This window comes from Ursus americanus, chromosome 1 (genome assembly GCF_024610735.1).
Source record: "Ursus americanus isolate L20-20 chromosome 1, mUrsAme1.1.p, whole genome shotgun sequence".
NCBI classification, from domain to species: Eukaryota; Metazoa; Chordata; class Mammalia; order Carnivora; family Ursidae; genus Ursus; species Ursus americanus.
This window is the reverse complement of record NC_142127.1, coordinates 84,337,636-84,360,682: the sequence shown is the minus strand read 5'-3', so window position 1 is coordinate 84,360,682 and position 23,047 is coordinate 84,337,636.

Sequence of the window (23,047 nt, the reverse complement as noted above, 5' to 3'; positions counted from 1 at the left end):
GCATTTTCTCCAGAGTTTGGTTTCCCAGCCATTTATTGACCCATTTCATGGTGATATAAATCTCAAAAACTCTCTTTAGAATTTTGAATATTATTCCATTGCTTTTGCATTTTACATGATAAACAAATAGCTTTAAGTAAGACATTTTGTTGTTGTTGTTGTTTTGTTTTTCAGTTCTGTATAGTAGTTGCAGTAGTCTCAGCTACTGTGAAGAAATTTCAAAAATTCAGTAAGTGTACTTCTCTTATATGTAATAGTCTGAGTCAGGCCTTTCAAGTGGATTCCAGATGGCTTTGCTCCATTCAGTCTTTCTATTTTTAATCTTCTGCCCCCTTAACACTGTATTGTTTTCCACAATTTACAACATCAAAAATAGTCAAAGACGGCATTCATGATTGATGTTTTGAAATCTTCAACTTTCTGTTTTAAAACATAAGGAGATCTTTACATTACTATTTTTTTAGTTTTGTTCTTAGTTAATAAAGTAAGAGTGTTTTTCTTTCTAATAAGTGAAGAACTACATACAATCATTCTCCTGTCATCTCTTATAAATGTTTAATTTCTAGAGTTCTAGAAACACTTGAATATATTTGGTAAGAATGTGAGTCAGATAAATTCAACTTATAACTGGGTTGTCCACATATGCATTTTCCACTTCGTGACTTCTCACTCACTCTTCAGCCTACACCCATTTGTCCCTGCCTCTATCATTCATAAACCTTGCTCTTACAGGGGTTACCAACAATATCAGTGTTGCAAAATCTAATGGGCTTTAAATTTTTCATGTGGCTAAATGTTTTAGCACAGTTGACTACCCCATCCTTCTGAAAGCACTGTCGGTCTTGGCATCCTTGATGTTGCACTGTCCAAAATGTCACCTCTATACTTGGATGCTCCTTGTTAGTCTTCTTTATTAACTCCTGTTCTTTGTCCATCCTCTAAATACTGAAATTTTTCATGGCTCAATATAGAATCCTTTTCTTTTCTTTATATGGTCACTGGCATTAAATACCATCACTCTGTCTGTAACTCATATCTTAGATTCTGACTCTTTTCTGAACTCCAGATATAGTTCTAATGGTTCACTCTGAATATTCACAGGCAAATCAAACTCAATGTCTTACCAGAAAACAACTTCTCCAGTTTTCCTCGTTTTAGTAAGTGACACCTGCGCTGATTCATACAGGCATTCATTCATTCATTCATTCATTCATTCATTCATTCATTCAACAATTATTTCTTAAGTATCTGTTTTGTGCTAGGTGCTATTCCAGGTGTTGGACTTAAAACTTTACCTTTTCATTTTTCTATTGTTCGTATCCAAGAATCTATCATCAAATCCTGTTCAGTCCACTGCCAAAACTTTCTCAAATATATCTACTTTTTTTTTTTTTAAGATTTATTTATTTGAGAGAGAGTGAGTGAAAGAGAGAGAGCACAAGCAAAGAGCGGGGCAGAGAGAGAGGGAGAAGCAGACTCCCTGCTGAAAATGGAGTCCAATAGGGGGCTCAATCCCAGGACCCAGGGATCATGACCTGAACCAAAGGCAGAAGCTTAACCGACCAAGCCACCCAGGCACACCTCAAATATATCTACTTCTGTCCATCTCCACTGCCTCCCACCATAGTCTAAGTCACTCTGTGTATTTGCTTTTAGCACTTATGAAAGTGAATTCTTTGCTGGAATGCAGCAGGAGCCTCTTAAGTGGCACCCCTGCTCCTATCCTTCTCATCCTATTAGCCATTTCTACATAGAAATCATAACAATCATTGAAAATGTAAATAAATTGATTCCATTGCTTAATGGTTCCAACTGTATTTAAAATAAAAGTCAATTTTTGTTTGTTTGTTTGTTTTGTTTTGTTTTATAAGGGGCAACAAGGGTCTCTCATTGCCTGTCTAAGTGCAGTTTTCCTCTGGGTACCATGCTCTCGCCACAAGGTTATTGTTGTTGTGTTTTTGTTTTTGTTTTCCCAACCCTTTTTTCATTTCTTTTTCTGGGAAGCTCCAAGTTTTCATCAGTCTCATCTCATCTTCAATATTGACTTTTTTGAGGGATGTTTTACCTGACTTCAACTTATACTATGTTCTTATTGTATCTTATTCATTTTCTTCATGGTGATTGTAAGAGTTTATAATTATATATCTATTTCTGTATTTATTATCTCATCAACTAAACTATAAAATTCTGGGTAGTAGAAATCTTCTCTGTTTTGTTTATTTTAGATCCAACATTTAGCATACTACTTGAAATATAATGGTCATTCATTCTATATTTGCTGAACAAATGAATGACTCATTTTAAGTAAATTTACAAAAATATCAAATTTTCTACAATCATCTAAAAAGAGGTTGTATTTAAACATCCATGCTTCCTGTTTTTTTTTTTTCTTTTCAAATTAGCATTTCAATCTTTACTTACATAAGACTTTTAGAAACTATGGGTATAAATATTAAACCACCCAAGCCTCAGTGAAATTTTATTGAGAATGGAGATGAAGGGAAACGGAGTTTTTAAAGTTAGTTTCTGAAATTTAGATGAAAAGAATATCGAGCACTAATAAAAAAAATGATAAATTTACATATCAATATAGGTTTTCTGCTCACAGATTCATTTCCTATGAAACATAACAGAGGCAAGCTTGGGGAATTACAAAGGAAGGAAAAATCCTAATCAAATAGAAACTGTTGTTTAAACAGAATATTAGCTAAAATGATCCAATTGGTTGCTGGAGCCAATTTTTTTTTTTAAGCTATTCATGCCAGAACACAACCTCTCAGAGCATTAAAAATCCATATTACGTTCCAAGTGTTTGCCCAACAGATGGGGGATTTGAAAGATATATTCCATGGAAATGGGATGAGAACAAGGAAGGTTACCAGTTAGTCACCAGCAGTAACACAATTTACTCATAATGGGACTATATTTCTCAGGGTAGACATTATTTATTTGTATCTCAGGGCATGTTTGGCTGTTATATGAATCAACCTAAAATATAGTAAGTTCAAATTGCTGGATCTTTGATTTCACTGTTGTTTAGGATTATACCATGGAATGTAACATAACATGCAGAATTTTCCTGAAAATAAGAATACAAAAAGTTAAAAGCATATCTTCATGGAATGAGTCAGACACTAAGCTTTGTTTTCATATTTCTCCAGTTACTTCAGATGATCAGAGGTTCATGTGGGTGATAAGTGACACAGTTTTAGGTCTTCATTTAAGACAAAATAATTTCCTGTCATTATAAAACACAGTTATGGATTCCCCCGCAACACATCTCCGGCAAGGCTGGGCCAAGTTCCTTCCAGAGTTGGGAGGACTCCCCCAACAATGTGGCCCCTAGCTGCTCCAGGACACCAGGGTGCTCACTTTCACTGGGGTGGGGCAACCCCACTCCTGCCCAGCCGCTTGGCTTCTAATTTCTTGCATGCTGGTTTCATGACCAAGTAGAACTTTTTCCAGAAATGAAAGTTGAGTTCAGTATTAAGAAATCCAGTATCATTTACCATATTAATAAACCTTATTCCTAAGGCCAGCATCTTATTTAATGGGATAAGACTGGCAGCATTTCCACTAAAATTGAGGCAAGGATGCCTGGTCTCCATTTCTGCTCACCACTGCCATAGAGGTGTTATGTTTCCTCCAACCCCCAACCCCCAGAATTTGCAGCTTCTCTGGTCTCCACCTAGCCCTGGGCCAGCACCAGGGTGTCCATACTGACCCCTGAGTCCCTGTGCCTCTCAACCCTACCAGCTGCTGGAGGCCCCCACAAGCCACTGTGTCCATGCCCCATGCTTCCTGTTTTTAATTAACAATGCATCATGAATATAATTTTAATACACAGTTGACCCTTGAACAACATGGGTTGGAACTGTGCACATCTACTTACACAAGGATTTTTTACATTTAGTGTAAATGTATTTTCCTTATGATTTACTTAATGATCTTTTCTTTGCTCTGGCTTACTTTATTGTAATAATACAGTATTTAATATATATAGCATACAAAATATACGTTAATCAACTGTGTTATTGCTTCTGGTCAGCAGTAGTCTATTAATAGTTAAGGTTTTGGAGAATCAAAAATTGTAAATGGATTTTCAAATGTGTGGGGTTTAGGGACACCTAACCCCCGTTGTTCAAGAGTCAACTGCAAGGTAAGAATAAAAATAATTTTAAAATTGTAAAATAGTCAACCTACCATGAAAAAGGTGTAATGAACTGACTATGGGTAGACCCTTGGACATGGTATTGGACCCCCACTTAAAGTGATAAGGCTCACTTGGTAATTCATCAACTTCTCAGTCATTATGGCAGGCGTATGGGACCTAATTCCCTTTCTTTTTTCCATCCACAAAAGTTTTTCAGTTGATTTGCTTGAATTTCCAGTCATATAATTATGTCTTCCGAAATAATTTTGCTTTCTTTCCAATGTTCATAATGCTCCGTTACCACACCCATCATTTCTGATTTATGAGATAGTATTGGCTTTCTTGAGCAACTAAATTCAGAGTCTCTAGAGATCCTATGATAAAACCAATTCCTTTAGGACATACTTCAGAATCAGTTTTTCAACTACTTTAGTGGAGCTTTTTTTTTTTTTTTTTTTTTTTAAATACACATTTACCAAGTTTCCACTCTTTATTTAGTATATGTTGACTGGTATAGTCTAAAACAAATGGGAAAGCACAATTTCTGTTTAGAACTTCTGGTTTATTTGGATACAATTTATTATTTTCAAATGGTCCATTTGAGTTTCATTGGTGAAAGGAAAGAAGTAGCAAAAAAGTCTAATTTATGAATTTCCAAGGTAAAATCTTTTTTAATTCTAGAAAAAAATGAAAGTAAATGGGAACAAATAGACTATAAATGATATATACTTCTTAAAATTAGAGGTCGATAAAATTTCTTTTGAATAATGAGCACAGGAATAGAAGTATTTAAGGAAGACTGTCAATTTTTAAGAATGTTCAGACACATACAAACACAGACACACACACACACACACACACACACACGGGCACTCACACAATTTGGTGCCCAGGTGTCATTTTTCTTGATGTAGGTGTGGCTGAAGTGATTGTCAATAGCACTGGCTTCCATTACTGCTTAACTAAATGGGCAATCTTTTCAGGTCTCCATCTGTTATTGGCAGGACTTTTCTTTCCCTGAAGGAAACATTTGCTTGTGATGATTAACTCTGTGTTTAAATACTGTTTGCCATTGAAGTCTTAGTGCCACTGTATGTCCCTAGCAGTTCAAGGTTTTGTCATTTTAGACCTGGCCTCATACTTACTTCTACTTACCTGGCACTTTGAACTTTGTCTTCATATTATCTTTTCCTTAGACTATAACAGCTTTAAACGACAATGATTACCATGTTAGTTTCATCCTTGCATCCTTTCCAAGGCTTACATGAGGTCGTATTTACAGAATAAGCACAATAACATTTTTTTATTTGATTTTTTCTGTACATATCTTGTCTCTGGAACTAGTTTCATGATGGCAAGGGCAGTGACTTATGTCTGTTAAAAATTTGTCTAAAGCTCCCCTTCACCTTTACAAAGTGGTTCCTGTAAGACAAGATGGGCTTCCATTATGTATGGTTATTTTCCATTAAAAATCTTGTGCTGGAGGTTACTTAACTTCAAGGCTTGCTGCAAAAACTTACTTCCTCTATTTACTCTTTCCATGGATCCTGACCCCTGCCTTCTGCTCTTATTCCTTGGCCTGGTGAGCTCTGGTTTTTTTTTTTTTTTTTTTTGCTTTCCAACCACAGTCCACTTGACCGTGTATTTATCTTCCTCAGCCCAAGCTAGCTTGAATTGTCATGCCCGAGCTGGAACACTCTGGCACCATTACCATGGCTTTCTCAGTCTTCACTCCTTGTCAGGGCTTTCCAGGCTGAGAGCTAATTAGTCTGACTCAGCCCCTGAGTCAACCACCCCATATGTGCTGACTGCCACAATGTCAATATCCTTGCTTAACTCTACTAAGTAAGTGGAGCTCTTAGTGCTACAGTTTTCCTTCTGTCCCCAACCCTGCCTCACACTGGTTTTTGTGACACATTCCAGCAATTGTGTAAATCGCCGGCACCTAACATAATGCTATGTACTTAGAAGACATCCAATACGTTTTAGATACAAAGAGCAAATGCTTATTGTAATGGTGTGGAGACTGTTAGGGAAACCTCCTTCAACTCCCACCACCAAACTCTAAATAGCTTTTGTCATTCACCTGTGCTTTTTTGGGTGATAATGGTATTTGTTTCCATTTTTGGTAAAAAATGATTTAGTTTTGAACTCCCCAAGCACACATTTATAAATAATGAACATTGTAAATGTTTAAAAGAATACATGGCAAAGTTGGAACCATCCAGCCATTTTTTAGCAACACAACTTTTTTTGGGGTGGGAAATTTACAGAAAATACTGTAGTTACCCATAATTTTTTCAGCCTATTCTACCCTCATAACTTCCATGGAAATATGCTCTTGATAAATGAAGAAACATATTGTAAGTGGAGTGGGGTTAGTGAGGGCTGCTCTCACCACCCCAGGTCACAAAGAAACATCACTTGCTCCTTAGTCTCTGGTAGAGCACCTCTTTATTCCAAGTACCATGTGGTACACACATCCAGAGAGTTTTTAATATGCTGTGTGATGACCTCAAATTTGGAGTTTGCTGAACTGGCAGAAGTTGGGATTGATATTTAAAAAGTGATGTGTTTGAGCCCCAGAAATTTGATGAAAAACAAAAACAAAAACAAACCCAGAGATCTAAGGCCATGTGAGCATATAAAGTCTTTCTTCCTGAGTGGGAATGGTAGGAAATAAAAACCAACGGTTGGGGAAAAATTCAGAAGTAAAAACTGAAGGTACAATATCTTGTAGTTTACCTTGAATTGATTACCCCACCATAGTCTGCTGATACATTTCCCCAAGGGTTATCGTTTCTGTTTAGTTTGGGTCAGCAATTCAGGAAGCTATGTTTCCCTTTATGAAAAAAAAAATCAAAAGAAAAATAAGTATTTTTCATCAGGAAGATAATGTTAGTGGTTCATCCCAGGTCCAAGTAATAGGACAGCCGGGCAGCCTCTGGTTAGACTGTGTCCCCCTGAAGGACCAAGTCCAGTAATTGGTTTTTGAAAAATTTTGCATGGAGTTTGTTATTCTGTAACATCACCCTTTTCTTTTGTTCTTTTTTCTTTTAAATTTTAGCATGTTATTATAGATTCTTTTAGGTCACATGTGTATCTCCTTCTCTGAAATCTACCTTTCTTTGGGCTTGAACAAGTTATCACTAACAGGCTACGGAATGGTGAACTACTTCTATCCCCAGGCTCTCCTTCCACCTCGCTTTTTTCTCCTGTACCCTGTGTTCTAGCTTCTCAACTGTTCTTGTGAGCAAGAAATCACCTGAGGTTTACAGACTTCCAGAACTTCTTGCAAAGCCAGGCACCTTCCTGCACAGGTTTGCTGACACTCAGAACAGTTTTCTGATGGGTCAGGGTCTCTGTTCCCTCAGGGATGCTGCTTGGGGGTGTTGGCTTGGGCTTGGGCATAGTGGGGTCCTCACTCTTCTTGCAATCCTTTATTTTTACAACCATGTCACAGCATGTATAATCTCCTGCCATGTAACTCCAGCCAGGAATGTGAATGGACCGTTGATTGGCATGACTGATGGTATCACAGCGAGTTTCATGGTCCTCTTTCCCTTTTCTTACAGCGACCTGTTTAGTTCCCACAACTGCAAATTCTGAATGTTCCCACAGAGGTGAGCCACTTCAAGGACATGTGGCAGTCTCCAAGTGCACCACCCCCCAAAGATGGGTTTTTCTTCAAGAAACTTTCTTGCAAAGCTGGGTTCCAGCATAGGCTCAGGAGGCTGTGCTCTCCCTCCCTGAGCTCCTGCTTCATGGAGCTGCTTATTGGCTCTCCTCTGTGTTTGTGAGATAGCTGGAATCCAGGTCACTGGAGACACAGTTTTCTCCTTCCAAACAAACATATTTGGGTGGAGTTCTAAGTCCAGTGCTAAATAAAACTATTAGCTTAATCCTCTAGTAAATAAAATGTTCGGAGGAGTGTTTATTTTATATAAGTACTATTTTCTTAACTTGGTTTTCTTCTTGATTTATCATTCTCTTGGGCAGATTTTTTTTCCCCTTTAGCTGATCTATTGCTTTTTCATGTTCAACTTATCCACTGAGACCCCGCTAAGTTTAAGGGATGTTATTTAGTTTGGTTTGGTTCTGTTTATGACACCATTATAGGGATTTCCGGAGGTTTTCAATTGCTTTAGTTTTCTCTACCTAAAATTCATTTTCTATCTTTACCTAAAGGGAAATCATTCTTCATATGTACTAGAAAAGTTCTTCGTATGTAGGGAGAAAACACCTAAATTGATTTTGAAGATTCCTTAGGAAACATGTCCTTTGATTTTTTGGGAACCTGCCAAATCCAGTCAATGCTAATCACACATCATAGTTATAAAGAGGTTTGTTTAAGTTTTTCATCTTAAGGAATTTATAATCTAGGGATAATGACACATCCAAGTACCTATACTACAAACTATATTAAACACTTTATTTTTTTTTCCTAGAATTTATTTCATTTTTTTTTTTTTATTCCTGTCTCTTGGAGACAATGTTGCCCTTCAAAAAAAAAAAAAAAATCTTCCTTGTCAATTCTTAGAGGAATATTATGTGGAAGTTAATTTACATTAATAATAGTCTCTAAATTGAATTACTATTAATGATTTTGCCTACATTTAGTTTTTAATTTCCTATAATAGACTTCACTGTTTTCCAGAATTATCAATCATTGGTACATTCTAAAGTTTATACTATGATATATAATGCCTATAAACTAGTAGGGAAAAACTTGGGGGTTGAAAACCAGCTCTTCTGACTTACAATTAGATTTTCCCACTTCACCATGGGTGCTTTTCAATGCCATATTATGCCCTAATGTAGTGGTCCTTGATATTTTTTGGTAATTGTTCCTTTGCTAATGTGATGCCAGTTATGGAGTTTTTTTTTTTTTTTTCCTCAAGAAAAGCAGGGGCGCCTGGGGGGTTCAATTGGTTAAGCATCTCATTCTTGGTTTAAACTCAGGTCATGATCTCAGGGTCACTGAAAGTGGAGTCTGCTTGGGATTCTTTGTCTCCTTCTCCCTCTACCCTTCCCCCACCCGCCGCTTGCACTCTAAATAAATAAATAAATAAATAAATAAATAAATAAATAAAACATTTTTAAGAAGTGCATATGTAAATATACACTTAGAATTTTGCATACAATTTCAGGTGTGTTTTTAGACACTGTAAAGCCCATCCATGAAATTTCTCAGAAGCTTTGCTCCAAATTCATGTAATTGGGATCCTGAGAGGACAGGGTGGAGCCTGACATTAGAGAGCCCACTGAATATTATTTGAATCACAGTTCTTCCCCATAAGTGCCAAAGAAATGATGCTAAGGGATCAAAAATGGGATCAATTTGAGGTTTATAAGACAGGAGGAAAAAAGGAATAGTCAAAAGCCACACTAGAATTATTTGTAAAGTGATGTGACATGTGATATATTCTAGAGATGATAAAGAATAGAAGAGATTGTTTTTGAAAAGACAGATTTTCAAAGCAGTTTTTATTCTGTCAGTAATTCTGTATCCAATGTCGATATTAATAATACACCACTGAATGAAGTGAAAAGAGAAGGTTTTTTTGATCACAAAAGAGGGCATTTAAAGCCTTCTGTATCAGTGAATCATTAAAACCTTTCAGAAGAGAGAGATATAATTAATGGAGTGGTAATAAAATTTCACTCTTATCAAAGCTTGCCTTTGTTTAACATTTAATTTTCATTATGTATTACTGTTTGAAGGATCATTGGATTTATTTAAGACATAAATACCACTAATTCAAAAAACTTATTCCAGTAGTCTCCAAAGATAGTAAGGACCCATGGATCTTATCACTACACATCCAAATTTCAAAGATTAGTCATGCAAAAAAAAAAAAAATCCACAACTTACCAGTAGCATTTAAAATATCACTCGTAAGTCATAGCTTACATTGTCGTAGCTTCTGTATCAACCATGTAATTTCTTTCACTCGAGTAGTAGAATTCTTTTGTTTTAAACTGTTAGCCATTTGATTACTTTTAGTTTGGAAGCTTGAGGTGAATTTGAAGTGTGAAAATTTACAGAAATTTATCAAATGCTCCTGATTTTACCAAAGTATATGCAGATCTTTCATACAGAAATGACACTTAAACCAAGTTTTATAGGTTGTCATGACAACATGAGTAGTATTCCTTGAGGAAGAATTTGAGCTCGATCATATTTGCAGTTGTCCTGGCAACATGACAATCTGACTTCGTGAATGAGATGTCACTTACTTGCTTTGCCAATTAAACTGGTTTTAAGTTGATTGGACTTCTAGTTAAGATGATTGGATATATATATATATATATATATATATATACACACACACACACATATGTATATATATATACACACACATACATATATATACATATATATATATGATTCAGAAAAAATGATCAGTGTTTTGAAAATAGACATAAAAGAAATAACATTTCAGAGGATGAGAAGAGAGACAGTTACATATCAAAGTAGGAAAAGAAGTGTGAAAATGAGATTGGGAAATGGAAGACAAGGAATGAAAGAAGGGAAAAACGAAAAAAGCAAATAAAGTAAATATGGAAAAGGGGGATGGCATTAATAAGTCAAAGAATTTCACTGCATCATTGCTGGGTGGAAAAGGTTGAACATGGGAACAGAGAAGAGAGTTGCTATGGAAACATGAGGGCACCTTGATTGAACAAACAGGAGTGCCTTATTGTGTTGCAACTATGTTGTTGTTATTGTCATTATTATCAGGAACATCAGTTGCAGTATCATTCTAGAATCACACCAGAAGCATTTACAGGTATCTGACAAAGGAGTTTTGAAGGAAAGAGCTTCAAGCTAAATGGATTTGGTACAACAGAAACAACTCTTTATACAATATCACTTTCATACATGGACAACTACAAGTAAATCTCGCATCAATCAGAGCAGCTGTAAATACAAATTTTAACTGTAAATGTTAATAGTACTGGTTCCAATGTACTTAGATATCCAGGTTGAAATACGAATTGAGCGATTTTACTTTCTTCAATGAGTAATTTTATATGACTGAAGAACTAGGAGAAGTTTGATAAAATGAGACAAAAGTAAATACATAGTGTAGATTTCTGGTGTGTGTGTGTGTGTGTGTGTGCACATGTGTGGGTAAAGCTTTTATTGTCTTTATATGTCTTTATGTATATTATGCCATACTTTTATTTTTATTTTATTTTTTTAAGATTTTATTTATTTGAGAGAGAAAGAGGGAGCGAGAGAGAGAACGAGCAGGGGTAGGGGCAGAGGGAGAGGGAAAAGCAGGCTTCCCGCTGAGCAGGGCGCTGCATCCTAGGAGTCCGGGATCCTGAACTGAGCCACCGGGGTGCCTCATGCCATACTTTCAAATCAGGACTTCTAAATCCTGGTTCCATGGCCCAGAGGTTTTGGGGTTCAATGAAACCCTTGAAATCAAATGCCAAATATGTGTGTATGTATGTGAGTATGTGCATTTTCTGGGGAGATGACCCAGAATTTTATTAGATGAATAATGACCTTCAGAACACCACCCACTAATGAAAAGTTGTGGGTAGGTGGATAAAATCTTGAAGAGAAAGAAAAAGAGAAAGATGGCTGGGATTTTTCACTGTGTGAAAGGCAGCCATGGGAAGGGACTCTTGGTTCTTGATAATACCAGCTGTCTTGAAGCTATTGGTATGCAATTGAGCCATCTTTGGAACTGCCAAGGACAGAGAGACTAATCGAGAAGATGGTTCATAGTACATTTAAGAAATAAGTCACTAATATATACAATGGAATATTATTCAGCTATCAAAAAGAATGATTTCTCAACATTTGCTGCAACATGGCACTGGAGGAGATAATGCTAAGTGAAATAAGTCAAGCAGAGAAAGACAATTATCATATGGTTTCTCTCATCTATGGAACATAAGAACTAGGATGATTGGTAGGAGAAGGAAGGGATAAAGAAAGGGGGGGTAATCAGAAGGGGGAATGAAGCATGAGAGACTATGGGCTCTGAGAAACAAACTGCGGGGTTCAGAGGGGAAGGGTGGGGGAATGGGATAGGCTGGTGATGGGTAGTAAAGAGGGCACGTATTGCATGGTGCACTGGGTGTTATACGCAACTAATGAATCATCGAACTTTACATAAAAAACCAGGGATGTACTGTATGGTGACTAACATAATATAATAAAAAAAATAAAAAAAAAAAGAAATAAGTCACTAAGGCATAGTGAAGTCATTACCAGTGAACAAAACAAAAATCTCTGCCTTCCTGGAGTTTACATTCTAGCAGGAAGGAAGAGAACTACAGATAAAAGTGTATGATGTGGTAGCATGTAACTCTTTAAGAATTTTCAGTTTTACAATGAAGACATACAAATGGCTTACAGACACATGAAAAAATGTTCAAAATCATTAGCCATCAGGGAAATTCAAATCAAAACCACCTTGAGATATACCACCTTACACCAGTTAGAATGGCAAAAATTGACAAGGCAGGAAACAAAAAATGTTGGAGAGGATGTGGAGAAAGGGGATCCCTCTTACACTGTTGGTGGGAATGCAAGTTGGTATAGCCACTTTGGAAAACAGTGTGGAGGTCCCTTAAAAAGTTAAAAATTGAGCTATCCTATGATCCAGCAATTGGACTACTGGGTATTTACCCCAAAGATACAGACATAGTGAAGAGAAGGGCCATATGCACCCCAATGTCCATAGCAGCATTGTCCACAATAGCTAAATTGTGGAAGGAGCTGGGATGCCCTTCAACAGACCACTGGATTAAGAAGATGTGGTCCATATATACAATGGAATATTACTCAGCCATCAGAAAGAACAGTTACCCAACATTTGCAGCAGTATGGACGGGACTGGAGAAGATAATGCTAAGTGAAATAAGTCAAGCAGAGAAAGGCAATTATCATATGGTTTCACTCGTTTGTGGAACATAAGGAATAGCAGGGAGATCAGTAGGAGAAGGAAAGGAAGAATGAAGGGGGAGGTGAACAGAAGGGAAAATGAACCACGAGAGACTATGGACTCTGGGATACAAACTGAGGGCTTCAGTGGGGAGGGGAGGGTAGTGGGGGATTGGGATAGGCCAGTGATGGGTATTGAGGGCACGTATTGCATGGTGCACTGGGTATTATACGCAAATAATGAATCATGGAACATTGCATCAAAAACTGGGGATGTACTGTATGGTGACTAATATAACAAAATAAAAATTATTAAAAAAATTTTTCAGTTTTCTCAGTGCCTGCCACAGAGTAGATGCTTAATTAGGGCCTGTTTGCAGGGGCTTCTTGATATACACATTAATTTAGGAAACAGTTTTTTGCCTTTGCTGTCTAAAGTATGAGCTCTGTGGGGGACTTTTATGTATTTCATTTACTGCTGTATCCTGAGCACCTGGAGCAGTACCTAGAACTTAGTACACACTCAATAATTATTTGTTGGTGAATAAATGGTCAATGTTAGGAGTTGGGGACATAACAATCACTTAAACCCTCATAGGTATAAGCAAAAATAGTTCACATCAACTTTGCCCTCTCCAAGCCTATTGTCTAGAGCAAGAAGGTCTTCATTTATTCAGAAAACAAAAACAAAAACCATAAAACAAAATGTTGGCCTTACCAGCTCCATAGCAGTGCAAGATAGGTGTTTTCTCCATTCAGCCCCTGGCTAATCTGGCTGGTTGTGTCAACATTAGAAATCGATAGATCAAAAGAGATGTCCATTATCCACATTAGAATTTTTCCCCTTTCTACTTGACCAACCCATCCAAATGCTGCACGTCCAGACAATATCACTATCGCCAGCTCTGAATGCCTTAAAGATATCTAAAATATCTTTTTTATCAGTCTCAGTAAGGAAGTTTTAATATCAGAGTGGTTTGGGTGGTATAGAGATTATCTTGAATATAATATATAGTATACAAAAAGATTCTGTTGCCAAGAACATCTCCCCTAGTACACTATAAGAAAATGCCCCCTTGATTTGGTCAGTAATAGAAAACACAATAGTGCTTTATATTGAAAACTCGTCACTGATACCCAATTTCTTACTTAGTTGAACCTCAAGCATGGTACCCACAGGTATCACTGAAGGGATATTTAGAATTTGTACACACTCCCTTTTTGTATTGTTTGCATCCCTAGTGGCGTGGGATCAGAATTTAGCTCATGAGAGCTTAATCTATTCCAGGTATAGTAGCAGGTAATACATGTTAGCATAAATCATTATCATCTCCTATATCATCTCGTATGTCCCAGGAGTGTTACAGGCACAAATATTACTCAGCCCATTACAGCACCACTTTCTAATATGTATTATCATTTCCATTTTACAAGTGAGAACAAACAGAAAACAAAACAACAAAATTTCAGAGGAAAATTATCCCTTGTGACACAGTGAGAGGCAGGCAAGGAATTCCAACACAGGCCTACAGACTCTAAAATTTGTGTACGTTATGCTTTCGTAGGATACCTAGGAAATCTCTGTGATTTCATCTGGTTGTGGAACTCATTGGTATAATTCTCTTTCCAAATCTTAACCCTCACCTCATTCCACCAGTTTTTATGCCATTCATGCCTTGTCCCATGGTGCCTTGGTAGACAGCACAAACCCAGGCTGTATCTGAGCTGTTGCCCTTGGTAACAGGCTGTATCAGAGACTGGGTTCAGTTCAGATGTCAAATCACCCTGGAAACACCCTGGGGAGAATTTGGAATTATTCATAATTACCACAAATTGAAAGTGATGAGAAAATTGGTGCTATTTCCCTATCAATCTCTAGAAAGATTATTATGCTATCTACTTACTACCAGGTTTGGGTTTTTTTTTTAAATTCCTACTGTGAAAATTTGTTCCATAAGCATCAACAATAATTCCCAATCTTTGTTTTGTAACGCTCCAGTGTGCCTCCAGTTATTTCAAGGTTTGCAGTAAAATTCTTAATTTCCTAACAATATTAAATGTAGCTAAACTTTGCTTTAACTTTTTATTTTGAAAGAACTCAAACATATTCAATAGTAATAGAAGAGTAACGAACCTCTATGTACCCATTGATCCAGGTTACTAATAAATATCAAATCTTATATCATTTATATTCACTCTCACCCCTCCCCCATATCCACCTCAGGAGCATTTTATAGCAAATTTCAGATATCATCTCATGTCAGCTTGATTAAATTTTATTTAAATTGTAATGTCAAAGGATCAATTGGACAAAGAGAAAAATGAGGAAGAGAGAACATAGGAACAATACAAAAAAACCAGCAAAACGCAGTGAAACTTCTTGTTTTTATTTTGCTCCAAGGAGACAAAGCCATGTATCTTTTATTCATTTTTACAGCAGTCAATACTTAATATATATTTTTGATGATTATGATAATGATCACTTTGCTAAAATGTGTGGCAAATAATTCCTGAGTGGGTATCAGACACAGAGGGAGATGGGATAAATTGTAGCAATCCCCAGACGGTAAGAAATTGGGAATCAGTGATGAGTTTGCAATATAAAGCACTATTGTGTTTTCTATTACTGACCAAATCAAGGGGGCATTTTCTTATAGTGTACTAGGGGAGATGTTCTTGGCAACAGAATCTTTTTGTATACTATATATTATATTCAAGATAATCTCTATACCACCCAAACCACTCTGACATTAAAACTTCCTTACTGAGACTGATAAAAAAGATATTTTAGATTTTTTTGCTTTCGTATTTCTCATCAATAACTACCAATAATAGAGCTGCAACTTTATAATACTTTTAAATATCAGTATTAAATATTTGAGTACTAATAAAAATACCCTATCTGCATTACAGTTTTTCTTATTTTGTAGAATGTGTCTAGTTATTCAAAAAATGTTTCTGTTCTTAGTCATATTGATGGCATTAAAAACACATATAAATTGGTTAGTAATTTAACATATCAAAAAATCAAATAAGATGATATTCAATATATTATTTATTATTTTTTTATAAATTCAGTTCAACTTCCAATCTAAAATATCAATGTTAAATCTGGACAAATTTATGCTTCATTAACATCCAGTATTAATTTCAATGTTATGATAATGTGAACCAACAGCTGTCAGTTCTTAAAAATGTAGTAAGAAAACTAGGCTATCCATCAGTTAACCAATATAGAAAAAAGGTTTTATGTTTTATAGGAATTTTTGTAATGCCTCAAATTCAATTCATACTAATTAGAATAGCTTTGGTGCAAAAGTAGTGTAATTGGTGTTTTACTAAACATTTTGACTTTATAATTTAAAGAAAATGGCTGGTTCTAGATAGTAACATACTCTAAAATGAAAGTTTGTGTTCATCATCTTATAGAATTTTTATTTTAAGATAATTTTATAAATCATATGTGCACCGATAATTTGTGTAAAGGTAAATTAAATAAGGACATACAGTAGTAGGCCAGTCATCTCCACCTTTAGCTTTTGTAAGAATCACCTGGAGAGTTTATTAAGACACAGATCACTGGGTCCAGCCACACAGTTCCAGTTTCAGGAGGTCTGGGGAGGGCCTCAGTATTTTCCTTTCTAATAAGTTTCCAGGTGTTGCTGATGGTGTTGGTCCAGAGACCACACTTTGAGAACTATTGTAGTAGACTAAAATGTTCTAGGAATGCAGGGTTTCAAGTTGTAATAGTTATGGAAAGGTCTTTTTAAAATGGCTTAGTGCATGGGAAAAGATATAAAGACAGGGGTTGCCATTAATTCTAATACTTTCCCCAGTCACCTCACTCCCCCTCTCTCCAGGACTATTGTTCCCCTCCTCTTCTCTCTTCTCTTTCTTAAACATCTCTTCTTTTCTGTTCTCAAACATCCAAAATCCCTTCATCTTTCCCCACCCTTAGCTGATAATGGTTTAAATTTACCTAAATTAATTAAGGAAATCAGAAGAGAACTTCATCCTCCTGCTACCATATTTACCAGCTGACTCACCCCTGTACTTATATATTTTAACTTTCAATTTGTTACAATGAGTGCACTTTCCCTGTTCCAATCTATAGCTAACCCCTCTACTTACATAATGCATTTCACTCCCACTGGCATAAGAATTTGCTCCCACAACTTTTACTGTCTCCTGATTTTCTTCTTATCTCACTTGCATTTCCTTCATAGTCTGCTTTGCGGGAGTCTCTCTCTCTCTCTCTCTCTTTTTTATTAAATCAACCGCAAAGACCAGACTGATTTCTAGATCCTTATAACGTACCAGGACAATTCACTTGGAGAAGAGAAGCTCTTATGTGTTGGATCCCATCCCCAATAGCCAAGGGCTGCCCCATGAATCATCAACTCTCATGCACTCCAAGATGCAAGTGCATAAGTGGGGATGGGTTTCCTCAGGTGTCCCACAGTGTGGTGTCAGAGAAAGCCTTGGCTGTATAGGAAGGCAGGCAGAGGCCCTCCATCTGGGCCTGATGTAAGGTATGGTCAGGTTGCATCTCTGTTCAGACTTGTCTCTGCAGCAGTGGTAGATAGAATAAGAAGTGCAGCTGAGAAGACTTGACTTGGTGCACAAGGGGAGTCCATTCCATGACTCTTCTATACAGACACTTTTGATGGTTTTAATAAAAAAAGAAATTCTTCACAATTGATCTGAGGCTGAGGCAGGGGCATTGAGGGTGTCTGATACAGACAACAGCCTACTTCATGCCATGCCTTCGTAAACTGTAAAAGCCCATTGTTCTCTTCAGAATCTCTAACTAGCATCTTATTAATTGTCACCCACAACTAACAATGAGTTAATTATTACTCTTTATCTAGCATCTTATTAATTGTCACCCACAACTAACAATGAGTTAATTATTAGTCTTTATTGTACAAGTAAGACAGCTCTAATAGTTCACCACTGTACAACCTGAAAATTAAATTCATTAAAGACCATTCACATTGATGTAAGTCCTTTAAGGTTGTTAGGGGAGTTGAGGAATCTTCACAACTATATTTTTATTTCTTTCTTCAGGTTCTCATTTAGTAAACATCCCCCAAGACTTGTAGTTCCAGTTTGAAGTTCAGAGATTATGACCTTCTCTCTCCTCCACCCAGAATCATTAGTAGTACTCACATACTGACCCAACATGAGAAGCATAACACATTGATATGCCATCTCATGGAATTATTATATAGAACCACTTAATACATTGCTTAGGAAAATGCTGGACTTTACTAACAGCCAAGGAAATGCAAAGGAAAATAACAATAAGATACTTTTTCATATCCAACAGTATGGAAAATTTAATAATAATAATCGTATTACTAACTATTGGTGTTAGTGAAGATGGGGGGAAGCAGGAACCCTTAGCTATTGCTCTTAGAGTGTAAATTCCAAACACTTCAGAGAGCAATTTTACAAAACCTAGCATAAAATGTTCATATACTTAAATCCAGCATTTAATGATACTTAGTATAGGGCGATATTCATATACATAAACCCAGCAATTTCTCTTCTGATGCCTCTTTCTCACAGTTCTGGAGACTGGAAAGTCCAAGATCAAGGCGCCAGCGGGTCCAGTGTCTGGTGAGAGACCTCTTCTTGGTTTGGGATGGTCGCCTTCTTGATGTATTCTCACATAGTGGAGAGAGAGGCAAGCTCTTAGGTCTCTTCTTATAAAGACACTAATCCCATCATTGGGACTCCACCCACCCTCCTGACCTCACCTAAATCTAATTGCCTCCCAAAGTTTACACCTCCAAATACTATTGTGGGGATTAGGGCTTCAACATGTGAAATTGGGAGGATATAAACATTCAGTCCATAGCACTTTCTATATACATTTCAGTAAGATCCCTATGTATATTTCAAAATACTGTGTTTAGTTGCAAAAGGATACATACAATGTGGTATAATTTATCATATTCAAAAACCTCTAAAATAAGAGGCTGCATTGTTTGAGGAAGCATTTCTAAGTAGTAAATAAACAAAATACATAGGGATAATGAATAAGAATTCTGGAACAGAGAAGACTGTATGTGAGTACGGAAACAGGGAGAAAGACAAAGGATGGCCGTATTTGTAAGAGTTTAGTTTTAGAGAGAGGAAAAAGAGAGGGGAAAAAGTGGTGTGTGTGTGGGCAGGGGGCGGGCTGAGCAGGGGAAAGAAAAAGAGAAGGATAATGAGTGGGGGAAGAGGAGCACAAAAGCTCATGCTAATTCTGATGGTGGATACATAAGTGCCTACTGTATGATTTTGTTAGGTTTGTATGTTGATTTTTTCATACTAAAATATTTTTATTTTTATTTTTTTAAGATTTTATTTATTTATTTGACAGAGAGACAGCCAGTGAGACAGGGAACACAAGCAGGGAAAGTGGGAGAGGAAGAAGCAGGCTCCCAGTGGAGTAGGGAGCCCGATGCGGGGCTCAGTCCCAAGACCCTGGGATCATGCCCTGAGCCGAAGGCAGAGGCTTAACGACTGAGCCACCCAGGCGCCCCTATACTAAAATATTTTTGGAAACATAATGCTAGTTTTACTTTTGTAAAATGGAAAAGCCTTCATTCATAACTGGCTGCCACTTTACTGCTGGAAGGGTACAGACACTGATGGTTGCCAGAGGGAAGGTGGTTGGGTGAAGGGAAATGGGTGAAGGGAAGTGGGAGATACAGGTTTCCAGATATGGAATGAACGAGCCACGGGAATAAAAGGCACAGCATAAGGAATACAGTCAATGATATCATAATAGCCATGTAACAGGATAGATGGCTCTAGTTGTGGTGAACGTAGCATAATGATAAACCTGTAAAATCACTAAGTTGTACAGCTGAAACTAATGGAGCATTTTGTGTCAACTATACTAAAAAAAGTCTAAAGAGATCACCATTGCAACACTATGTATACAAGGTATTGGGGGCCTTAATTCTTTTATTTTATATGTGTGTTTATTCTCAGTGTTCCCTTTCGAAGTTCAGGGTAAGTTTCCCTTATTTTGCTCTCAGATGTTACAACAGTGGGTGAGAATCACAGTTGGGGATCTACTTCCTTTTTTTTTTTTTTTTCTCAAGGTGCTATAATATATCTCTGTTACATAGTTTTTCTCTAGGCCTGAAACAACATAATGATTAGAGCACACATTTCTTGGCTACAATTAGATCATACTTGTACTGTCTGATGAGACTTAATGCACTGTGATTGGGGTACCCAGAATTCTGCACTCATAGGATTGCATGGTATTATCCGTTATGTGCAGAACATTAGTCCAATTTTTGGAAGAACATCTAATTTCAAAGTTACTTTTGAGGGGAGGTGTGGTGAGTTGCCTCACTGTCGTTCCAGTGTACTTATTTATTTTACCCAACTTGAGAATGTTTACATAAATCTTTATATTCCTAATCGTAATTAGAAAAATCATATGCAAGTTTTATTCATTAGTTCAGAATCACTCCCCCACCTGCTAAGAAAGTCTAGATGTCAAAATTATCTTTTGAAACATGAAATTTGAGAAAAGACTTAAATTATACAATAAGGACCAGGAAGGAAAGCAAACTGCCATTGTCAGGGTTCAGTAATCACAGAAAAAGGTAATTTGGCTAGGTAATATAAAGCAAACAATGATCTTTTAGTCTGGTTAAGAAGTTCTAACCATCAGAATTAAGGGGGCGTGGGGGTGGGGAGACAAGTAACCCACCAGCAACAATGATCTATGTCAAGAATGCAGATAAAGAGGATGTTTTAGAGTTTTGTTCAGTGTTGAAAGGAATTTTCTCCAGGAAGTCAATCTAAGTGTAAAATTTGATTTCAATCTCTAGCAGCATGAGGCATAAAAATACATACGTACACACACACACACTCACCAACACTGGTCACTAGGGAACAAAAAAGCAATGATCATGTTTGTATTTCTCTGGATAAAGTCGTTATTCTTTGGTTTTGTTTCTTTTGTTTGCTTATTTCTCCTGAGAGCTTTACTAGGCATTCAGGAGAAAGACTTTATCGCCATGTTTACTCAGTATTTAGTCTGAGTTTCCAACCTTCTCAAGGCCTTTTCATACTTTCTGGCACAGAAGTTATCTTTCAGCTCCCTAGGCGGTGCTCCAAGTTCACTTCAACCACACAGGGATTTCTGATCCATTGCTTGGTCTTCCTTTTCACTATCCATTCTAGTAGCCCAGCCTCATTTCATTGCCTCACATTCTGTGATCTGTCATTGTGATCACATTCACCTTCCTTGCTTCTCTCTCCTGAAGTTCTTGCCCCAAACCCCAAAACTAATTAAACCCATCTTTCTACTTGTCCTCTGCCTGTATCTGAGCCACTCTATGTGGTAGAGAACAGTGCATGGCTACATGGACTCATCATAGTTTAGAATGATCACAGGTATGAGGCGGGTCCTCAATGTTGTCCAGCAACCTCTCTGCTTCCCTCAGTCAATTCATTCCCCAGACAGTGTTTTTTTTTTTAAAGATTTTTATTTATTTATTTGACAGAGATAGACACAGCCAGCGAGAGAGGGAACACAAGCAGGGGGAGTGGGAGAGGAAGAAGCAGGCTCATAGCAGAGGAGCCTGATGTGGGGCTTGATCCCATAACGCCGGGATCACGCCCTGAGCCGAAGGCAGACACTTAACCGCTGTGCCACCCAGGCGCCCCCCCCGCCAGACAGTTATTTTATACCTTCTGTTTGATCCTCAAACTTCCAACAATCCTTCTTCCCTCATTCTCAGTTCATTGTGTTGCTTTTTTTTCCACTGAGAAAAATACAGCAATGAAAAATAAGCTCCTTATTTTCCCACTTCTGTATCCACCTCCCTCCCTACAGCGCTTCCTTATACTTTGCCTTCTTTTTGTAAGATCTTTGACAACCCTATCAAAAAGCTCACCTTGAACCCATAATTGTAATTCTATCCCTTGTTTTATTTGTCTTCATAGTTATTATCATCAGTTGGCATATTATGTATTTACAATGCAGACTCCATGAAATCATACACTTTGTCTATTTTCTTTAATAGCTTCTGAAACATAATAGATGTTCAATAATATTTATTAAATGAAGAATGAAATGTTCTATTAACTTCATGGAATATCTACCCCAATTTGATTATTACTGACTCAAAGAGAAGGGTGTAGTGTGAGAATTAGGAAGTTCTCTTTTGCAATATGAGTCAGAACTTTGTTGATCCAAAATGTTCCAGTGGTTCTTACTTAATAAATTTATTTTCCCTCTCAGAGGCCAGTTCATATTCACTTTATTCCCACCCTTGCCACAATATTCTGATGTTATATTTGATATATTATCTCCTGTTATGTAAATGCTTCACTCCATACATACATGAATAATTTCACAGTTGCTCAGCAAGCTTGATGACATTTTTGGTGTTGATTTTGTCTTTGATGATTATATGAAGGAAGCACATTATGTAAATGTTAACATAATAAAGGGAACACCCTTATGTTAAAAGTCATTTCAGGCAGTGATGACTTATCCCTTATTTATTAGTTAAGTGGGATGAATGTTAACCAGGGGGACTTATTTATTTTGCTGTTAATTGTTTTTTCTGATAATTGAACAAAAATATGCCAAACAGAACAGGAAACATTTTAGCCCATGATTATGGTTCTAAAGAGGTGTCTCATCATTTATGGAGCAAAGACGATAGAAGATAAAAGGCACTCATGCTGCATAGCATTCCAGACATGTTCTTTTCCAACCCACTTATTGTCTTCTTTTCTTTGTGTATCCAGCCAGGACCCAAAATTTAGTGTTAAGTCATGGCTCACAGGATGAATTCCTTAATCTGGGCAAGTCCTTTAAGTCTTGGAAATGACCCTGGCATAGGAAAGCAGATTCTCAGCGAACATCTAGGGAGTGTACCAGATACTCAAAAGTCAAATATTAGCCAGACACCAGTGTTGGCTACATGAAATTCAAAGGCAGTTGTATC